The sequence below is a fragment of the Scyliorhinus canicula genome, chromosome 14, assembly GCF_902713615.1.
Source record: "Scyliorhinus canicula chromosome 14, sScyCan1.1, whole genome shotgun sequence".
Classification (NCBI taxonomy): Eukaryota; Metazoa; Chordata; class Chondrichthyes; order Carcharhiniformes; family Scyliorhinidae; genus Scyliorhinus; species Scyliorhinus canicula.
Genome location: NC_052159.1, coordinates 65,580,867 through 65,590,985, shown reverse-complemented (window position 1 = coordinate 65,590,985; position 10,119 = coordinate 65,580,867).

Here is a 10,119-nt window from a genome sequence, read left to right as displayed (position 1 = left end):
TGTTTAACAAGAAAAAACATTTATTGAACATGAAAAATTGGATTATAATACAAATCTCCTTTACTCCCCTATTACCTTAACAAATACATACAGATTTATAGATTAACATGGAATACAAAGTACATCGTAAGGGTCTCATTAACATAAAAGCACACAAGGTGACTGGTCAAATACACAATCCGCTCTGAACCCAAGTTAGTGTCTGTGTTTTTCTCCTCCAAATCCAACCCCCCCCCCCCCCCCCCCCCCCAAAGAGAGTTTCCAAACGCCATTCCCAAAAACACGCTTTAAAATCATCTCTAAAGCCTTGCCTTAGTGGGTTGCATTCCAAAATCCAGTTCAGGTTATAAAAATGACACTTTCAAACAAAGCTTCCACTCAACTTTTAACAGTGAATCCAGTCCAAGATTTCCTGCCAATCTCTTTCGGATGTCTTGGTCTTGACTAATGTGCAAACTGACATCAAGGGCGCGATTCTCCGCACTTACGACGGGGCCGAGAAGAGCGGGCGGCGCAAATTTTTACGGCGACGCTGGTCCGACGCCCTCCCGCTATTCTCCCCCCCACGCCCGCCCCCCGACACAAATCGATGCTCGCCGATTTTTTACGGCGAGCAGCGATTCTCCCCTGGACGATGGGCCGATTTCCAAGGCCTTTACGGCCGTTTTCACGAATTTGAATACACCTGCTATACAAGTTCGTGAAAACGGCGCCAAAGTGCCGTTCTGCACAACCATGCCACCGATTGGCATGGCCGCACCACGGCCGTGCCAAGGGTGGCATGGGTCCGCGATCGGTGCCCACGGGTACTTACCCCGCGCACTCTTTGTTACTCAGCCGCCCCGCTGGATCAGTCGCGGGGCGGCTGAGGGGAATTACGCACCGCGCATGCGCGGGTCTGACGCATATGCGTGGATGACGTCATCCGCGCATGCGTGGGTTGGAGTCGTCCAATCCGCGCATGCGCGGCTGACATCATATGCATCAGCCGTCGCTAACTTTGGCGCGCAGGCTTAGCGAAATTCGTTAAGCCCGCGATGCCATAGTTCACGGGGCCACGATGCTAGCCCCGACCGAGGAGCTGAATCGGGTCCCGGGCGGGGGCGCGGAGGCTGCCGTGAAACACGGCCGTTTTCATGGCAGCCTTCACGACTCTCCGCATTTGCGGAGAATCGTGCCCCAAATGTTTCATCTATTGCTGTGACAATTATTTCAAATGTTTCATCTACCCCTGAAGTCAGCTGTCCCATTTCAAATTAATTAATGTCTGATTAGCTGCGATTATCTCTAACTCAGAGCACATTGTTTACGCTTTCTTGAATTCTTCTGAACAATACCTTGGTCTCTGTTCACTTAACTCCAGACTTTTTTGACAGTCTGTCTCAATTCCCTGGTTATCTGGACTGTAACTTGTACTTTCGGAAGCCTGCCTCTTTGCAGCTCCTTCCCTGTCCAGCAATTCTTCTGGGAGAGTTGAGGGACGTTCACTCCCTGAAATCTTGTCTCCAACTGCTCTGAAATTACTTAAACTAATCTTTAAAAGCTTTTGACTTCACAAGGACCTCCAGTTGCTAAACAATGCCTACATGCTTGTGCCCCTTTTATTTATTTTTCAAAATATAGCCCTCTCTAAGCACAATAGAAACACCGTGGGAATTTAACAAACCCCCAAATATACAAACACCTTTGTAAACCTGGGCACAGAAACGTCAAACACACCTAAAACTATACTTTATTTTTATTGTTTACTAATACAAATATAAATTGCTTAAAACTACTTTTGGTTTCCTAACAATGCAACATGGGTCATTAATATTAAAAGCAGAAAAATACAATGCATTGTGTTCACCTTACAGGTGATCACACAATGATTATTAAACAAGCAGATAGTACACATTTTATTTTAGCAGCATCATGCAATCTTATTAATTTGACAGGAAAATATTCAATTGGGACATTTATAACACTGCCATGATAACACAGATTTTGGTGACTGCCTCAGCTCTCATTCATATGTTCTGCACATTATCATAGATTATCATAGAAATTACAGTGCAGAAGGAGGCCATTCGGCCCAACGAGTCTGCACCGGCTCTTGGAAAGAGCACCCTTCCAAGCCCACACCTCCACCCTATCCCCATAAGCCAGTAACCCCACCCAACACTAAGGGCAATTTAGTATGGTCAATCCACCTAACCTGCACATATTTGGACTGTGTCTAAATCCTGCCCATATAGATGGTAGTGATTGTGGGGTTGAAAGGTGATGTCTCAGGACTCCTGGTGAATTCCTGCAGCGCATCTCATAGATGGTGCACACTGCTGCCATTATGCATTGGTAGTGGAGAAAGCGAATGTTTGTGGATGGGTGCCAATCAAGCTGGATGCTTTGTCCTGGATGGTGTCAAGTTTCTGGAGTGTTGTAGGAACTGCACACATCCAGCCAAGTAGAGAGTATTCCATCTCACTCCTGATTTGTGCCTTGTAGATGGTGAACAGACTCTGGGGAGTCAGGACTTGAATTAATCGCTGCAGGATTCATGGCCTCCGACTGGCTACAAGAGTTCTTGTAGCCACAGTATTTATATAGCTCTGGGTTGTAAAGAGCAAGACTTCAACAAGGAGATAGGGGTATAAAAAGAGGTATAAATAATGAGACTTCAGCTAGAAGAGTGGGGTATAACGAGTGAGATTTAAACGAGGAGCGAGGTGTTTAAAGAGTGAAACTTCAGTAAGGAAAGCAGTGAGTGAAAAACAAGAGCAGTGAAATAAGAGCGAGACTTCAGCGAGGAGAGCGGTGTATAAATAGTTAGACTTCAGCCTTTGGCACCCTCCCTGGCACTCAGCCCCTCTCAGAATAGGAGCTTTATTAATGACACTATTAGCAAGCCCACTCCTCAGTATTACGAGCTAGCTGCAAGCCCTGCCTGCCTGTCCACCGAGCCATTCTGACCCCGGCCAGGAAACCTGACCAGCTCACTGTTACAGCTTGTGTCTTACACTGCAGCTAAGGTCCCAGAAAATGCACACTTCCCTTGCTAAACCCCCATTGTCGGACTTACCTGCACACAAGCCTCTAAACATGGAGGTGACTGGCTGCACAGATTCACCATCGCTATCCACCTGGTCGCTGCTGCTAACACACGGAGGTTAGAGCGCCAGAGCCAGTGAAGGGAAGAACCTGCTCAAGTGGACTCGGCCCCAGAAGAGCAGCCGGTGAGTCTCAGGTGTTGGCCATTCAACAGGCCGAAGAAGTCGCGCGAAGGAGACGCCGCATCATGGTACATGTATACCATCATCGCTTCTCCTTCAAGGAGTTGCCGGACCGCCTGTACCAACGCCAGTCACCAGGGAGCCCATGCGCCACCTGTGCCAGATAGTAGCGCACCTGGCACCATGAGGGTTTGGAGACCCACTCCCAGTGGCTGTCAAAGTGACGGTTGCCCTGAACTTTTATGCCTGTGGCGCATTCCAGGACTCGTGCAGGAACCTGTGTGTGATCTCGTAAATGTCTGCACACAGGTGCATCCGTGCTGTGACAAATTCCCTATGCACCAGGGCATCAGACTACATCACCTTCAATCTGCACCAGGATACCCGGCCTTGGGAGATTATTCATCTTCTTCCAGCTTTGTGGTATTCCTAGCAATGCTGGCAGCACTGACTGCTTCCACCACCTCCTCCCAGGCGTTGTTCAGGAGTCTGTGGCCCTCCCTGAGGAAGAGGGTGTCCCTCATCTCAATGCCAATGAGCCGTCGGTCGGGGGGGGAGGGAGGGCGTTGGGTGGGTGTTCTCTGAGTCATCTTCTTGGCTGGAATGAGTGTATGTCGTGAGTGGTGAATCTGACAAGCTTTCCAGCTTCCAGTAGGGCTGGGAATTGCTTGCAATTCACGTCGGCTGAGTGCTGGTTCTTCTGCACGTCCTGAATTTTGATCAAACAGCACTCCCAGCGAGAATATGACTTGCACGCGATTTAATTCCAGTGGGAACACTTAGGGCTGGATTCTCTGTCAGCGGGATCCTCTGTTTCGACAGCAACGCCCACGGATTTTCACGACGGCGTGGGGGTGCCCACAATGGGAAACCCTATTGGCCGGCTGCCGGGACGGAGGATCCAGCTGCCAGTGAGGGTGCACCATGCTAGAAAACAGGTGTGGGGAAACCAGAAAAAAATGAAACTAGCTTTGTCACATAGGTGGATTTGTACTAGAAAAGCACTCTAAATGGAACTTGAGACTTATTGCTGAGGGTCTTGAAAAGCAACTGGGTGATACAGATATTAAAGTAGATTTCCCCACAGCTTTTTCAACATATAAAATAGGAGTAGGCCATACAATATGGTCACGGCTGATCCTCTATCTCAACACCATACTCTCGGACTCTCCCCATATCCTATGACACCTTTAGAGTCTAGAAATCTATCTATTTCCTTCTTAAATATATTCGGTACTGTGGCATAGCACCAGGGACCTGGTATCAATTCCAGCCTTGGTTAGATTGTCTGTGTGGAGTTTGCACGTTTCCCCGTTTCTGCGTGGGTTTCCTCTGGATGCTCCAATTTCCTCCCAGTCCAAAGATGTGCAGGTTAGGTGGATTGGCTATGCTAGAATTGACAAAGAGTGTCCAAAGAGATGCAAGTTAGGTGGGGTTATAGGGATAGGGTGGAGAGTGGGCTTACGTAGGGTGTTCTTTTGGAGGGTCAGTGCATACTTGATGGTCCAAATGGCTTCCTTCTGCACTGTAGGGATTCTAATGTTCTAGCTTGGCCTCACAGCCTTCTGTTTTAGAGAATTCCACAGGCTCATCATCCTCTGAGTAAAGAGGTTTCTCATCATCTCGGTGTTAAATGGCCTACCTCCAATTTTGAGACTGTGACCCCCTTGTTCCAGACCCTCCAGCCTGAGGGAGCAACATCCCTAAATCCAGTCAGTCCAGGTCTGTCAGATTTTATACAATTAATTAGATCCTCTTCCTTTCCCCCAAATTTCAATGAATACAGGCTCAGTTGGTACAACCTCTCCTCATACGACAATTGTGGTAGGATGGCCCCTTTAAGAGGTAATTCTTCATGGGCCATATAACCCGTGGAGGCAATGGGAACGCTACCCACGAGCATGAGCTTATCCGGTGCAAGGGCGTGGACCTGGGTAGCTGGGTATCATCTGTAAATGTAAGCCTGTAAATCGAGGGAACTAGACCTATGCTGGAATTGTGTTAATCTATACCATAATGTTCTTCTTTTGTTAATAAAAGATTGTGATTTAACACTACCTCGTCACAGGAAACTCCGGTGGAGGAGCTTAAGGGCAAGTGGGAGGACGGGCTAGGTGGAGAGATAGAGGCAGGGCTATGGGCGGATGCCCTAACCAGGGTTAATACCTCCTCATCATGTGCCAGGCTCAGTCTGATACAATTTAAGGTAGTCCACCGGGCACACATGACAGCAGCTCGGATGAGCAGGTTTTTTGAGGTAGAAGATAGGTGTGCAAGGTGCGCGGGAAGCCCAGCAAATCATATCCACATGTTTTGGGCATGCCCGAAGCTTGGAGGGTTTTGGCAGGGTTTTGCTCAGGCAATGTCCATGGTGCTAAAAACACGGGTGGTGCCGAGTCCGGAAGTAGCGACCTTTGGCGTGTTGGAAGAGCCGGGAGTTCAGGGGGCGAAAGAGGCTGACGTTTTGGCCTTTGCCTCCCTGGTAGTTCGGAGATGGAACTTGTTAATGTGGAGGGACTCGAAGCCCCCGAGTGTAGAGACCTGGGTTAGTGACATGGCTGGGTTTCTCAGTCTCGAGAAAATAAAGTTTGCCTTAAGAGGGTCAATGGTCGGGTTCACCCGGAGGTGGCATCCATTCGTCGACTTTCTCGGGGAAAATTAAAATGTCAGCAGATGCAGTATTCCAACGGGGGGGGGGGGGGGGGGGGGGGGAAGGAGGGCCGGATTTTTGTTGTATGGTTGAGGTGTGTGAAGATTGAGATGGGGGAAAATGTTTATTATACCATGTTGATGTCATTGTCTTTGTTATTTTTATAAAAATTTTCAAATACCTTAATACAAATATTTTTTAAAAACACTGCCTCGTCACTTTACCTTGCACGATAACAATAGCAACGAGAATAAATCAATCTAGTCGAAGGAAAGAGGTTGACTTTTGTAAGTGGAGAAAGAGTGGCCTCACGGTGTTCTGAAAAAAAGTTAAAGAACCATCAGCAGTCGAGTAGCTAGGCCATTGTTCTGGAAAATTGACCAATTTGTTCCGAAAGTTGAAATTTGGGGCCGATATGTCAAAAGGCTTCGATACCTTTTCACTGCAACAAAATCACGACAGAAGACAAGCAAAAAGTTATATTCCTTACAATTTGTGGCCCATAAACATATAACGTCATGCAAAGCCTAATGTCTCTGGAGGCACCAGACTCCAAGTCCTTTGATCAGTTGGTGCATTAGTATGCTTCCATTAGTATGCAGCAATATAAATTCCATACAGTGCATTAGAGGTCTTGGGGAAACGCTTTTGTAGCCAGACTTCGACAAATGTCAGAACATTGTAAATTTGGTCCATCTCTTAGATGATATGTTACTTGACTGGTTGGTCTGCGGGATCAATAACTTCAATATTCAGAAGAAGTTGCTGGCAGAAACCAAGATATCCTTCGTCAAAGTGGATAATTTTGCTCAAGTGATTGAAAGTGCTGAACAAAGCACTTTTGAGCTACAAGGCGTGAAAAGGAAGCTAAATCAGTTAAGGCGGGATGTGGCAGCCACTCGAAGTACCTGGAGTGAGGATGCAGCGGAGTTTGAAAAGAGTGACTGGCAATCACAAAGTTTAGAGGCTTGTTATCATTGTGAAGGAGACCATTCCCAAGACATGCATGTCTAGGAAATTCAGCTGTGTACAGGACATATAATAATAATAATCTTTATTGTCAAGTAGGCTTACATTAACACTGCAATGAAGTTACTGTGAAAATCCCCATACAAGCCAACGGCAGAGACAGTCAGACTACTCTGAGGACCCCCCAAAAAAACATCAGCGATTCTAGTGAATAAGCTTGAGGAAGGCCCTGAAGAGATGCCCAAAGTCTATAAACTGAACATAGTTAAGCAAAGCAACCCCATTGCAATTGTCCTTATGGTTAATGGCCGTCCACTAAAGATGGAGATTGATACAGCTGCGGCTGTTACTGTAGTAGGAGAGAAAATGTTTAGGTATCTACAGGGAGGCTGTAGCCTGTGAATCTCAAGCAGTACATCGGCCACTTTAGCCATCTATACTGGGGAGGCACTGTAAATATTGGAAACGACATCCGTACTAATAACGTATCAACAGCAGTCTGCCCAACTACCCTCAGTCATAATCAAAGGACAAAGGCCAAGCCTCATGGGGCAAGACTGGCTTAAAAAAATCAAGTTAAATTGGCTCGAGATATTCAGTATCATGGCCGGGGTTTTCCAGGAACTTTTCCATAGAATTCCTACAGTGCAGAAGGAGACCATTTGGTCTATCGTGTCTGCACCCACCCTCTGAAAGAGCACCCTACCTAGGCCGACTCCCCGGCCCTAACCCCAGTATTCCCATTACCCTATCTAACCTGTACTTTTTTGGACACTAAGGGCAATTATTTTGTGTAAATATCACAAGGTTTTCCAGAGAGAGTTGGGGTGTATAAAAGATTTACATAGAACCAGAAACAACGGCAAAATCTTTTAGTGCCAGGCTTTATGCTCTGCACCAAAATGTTGAAGCAGCACTATCTGGAAGACCAGGGGTGATTACTCCAGTATAATTTTCAGAATGGGCAGCACCAATAGTTCCAGTGTTAAAGCTGGACTCCACGGTAAGGATTTGTGGCAATTACAAGATAACTGTGAACAGGGCTGCTAAAATAGATGGATATCTTATTCCTCGGATAGAGGACTCATACACCAAATTGTCAGGAGGCCTCAAGTACACTATATGGGATCAATGCCATGTGGACCAGCAGCTCGAGTTGAGGAAGAATCAAGAAGGTTTGCCACCATAAATACCCACAGCTTCACAGCTCCAGGGTCCCAGGTTCAATTCCCGGCTGGGTCACTGTCTGCGGAGTCTGCACGTCCTCCCCGTGTGTGCATGGGTTTCCTCCGGGAGCTCCGGTTTCCTCCCACAGTCCAAAGATGTGCGGGTTAGGTGGATTGGCCATGCTAAATTGCCCTTAGTGTCCAAAAAGGCTAAGTGGGGGTTGTTGGATTGCGGGGATAGGGTAGATACGTGGGCTTGAGTGGGTTGCTCTTTGTAAGGGCCGGTGCAGACTCGATGGGCCGAATGGCCTCCTTCTGCACTGTAAATTCTATGAAAGACTTATTCCAATATATGAGGTTACCCTTCGATATTTCATTTGCCTGTGTTATATTTTAGCACACAATGGAAAGCCTTTTAAAGGCGATCCCGAAGGTCATTGTGTATCTGGATGATGTCCGAGTGAAGGGGCAACACCAGCGGAGCACAGAGCCAATTTAGAAGAAGTCCTCAGGAGGTTTAAAGATGGGGTACATCCATTCGAGGACAAAATAAAGGCAATTAAAGGGGTACCAGAGTCAAGGAATGCAACTGAATTGAAGTCCTTTTTAGGGATGGTCAGTTAGCAGCACGGTAGCGCAGTGGTTAGCACAGTTGCTTCACAGCTCCAGGGTCCCAGGTTTGATTCCCAGCTTGGGTCACTGTCTGCGTGCAGTCTGCACATTCTCCCTGTTTCTGCGTGGGTTTCCTCCGGGTGCACCGGTTTCCTCCCACAGTCCAAAAATGTGCAAGTTAGGTGGATTGGCCATGCTAAATTGCCCTTAGCTAAGGTGGGGTTACTGGTTTACGGGGATAGGGAGGTGTGGGCTTAGGTAGGGTGCTCTTTCCAAGAGCCAATGCAGACTCGATGGGCCGAATGGCCTCCTTCTGCACTGTAAATTCTATGATCTATTATGGCCGCCTTTTACCCAACCTGGCTACATGTTTTGGTGTCCCTACACCAGCTGCTGAAGAATCACCAACGTTGGAAGTGAGAAGATTCCCAGAGGAAATCTTTCGACCGGGTCAAGCAGACCCTACAATTGTCAGCCTTACTTGTCCACTTTAACCCAGACATGCCGATAATAGTCACGTGCGATGCTTCACCTTATGGCATAGGTGCGATACTATCGCACAAGGTGGAAGATGGCATGCAGAGACATTGTCGGATGCTGACAGGAAATATTCCCAGATAGATAAGTTTGGAAGTCATTTACGCCGTAAGAAATTCCATCATGGCTGACACACGTTACTTGCCATTTTTTGTGAAGATAAACTAGTCAGCAAATCATAACAATAATAATCTTTAGTAGTGTCAAAAGTAGGCTTACATTAAGACTGCAATGAAGTGACTGTGAAAATCCCCTAGTCGCCACACTCTGGCGCCTATTCGGGTCCACTGAGGGAGAATTCAGAATGTCCAATTCACCTAACAAGCGCGTCTTTCAGGACTTGTGGGAGGAAACCGGAGCACCCGGAGGAAACCCACACAGACATGGGGAGAACGTGCAGACTCCACACAGACAGTGGCCCAAGCCGGGAATCGAACCGGGACCCTGGCGCTATGAAACAACAGTGCTAACCACTGTGCTACCGTGCGCATCAGCCAGAGAGTAAAGTTGGCCATTACTGTTGGCCATGTATTCTTATACCTTTCGACACAGACTGGGTACATAGATCTCAAATGCCAATGTTTTGAGCCGGCTTCCAATTCCACAAATGATGGGGGCGATTCTCCGAGCCCCACGCTGGGCCAGAGAATCGCCATAACTGCGCCATGACGCCCCAACGCCAGCGCGCGATTCTCTGAGGTACGGAGAATCGGTGCCATTTGCACCAGCGCGTTTGATAGTTTGGTTGAAGCTGAGGATTTAGTTTACATGTAAAACTTTGGAGGGGGACCAGCTTGGAAACGCATGAGGGTTATCGCAAGGCTTGGCCCAGTATCCTATGTTGTCGACCTACTGGGCTGCTGATGTACCATCAATGACCACGAGACAAAAATGGTGAACCTATTGAAGCTTTATTGCACAAGATGTTGAGCCTCCTGCAGCTGGAACCAGAATGGAAGCAGCACAGGAGAGC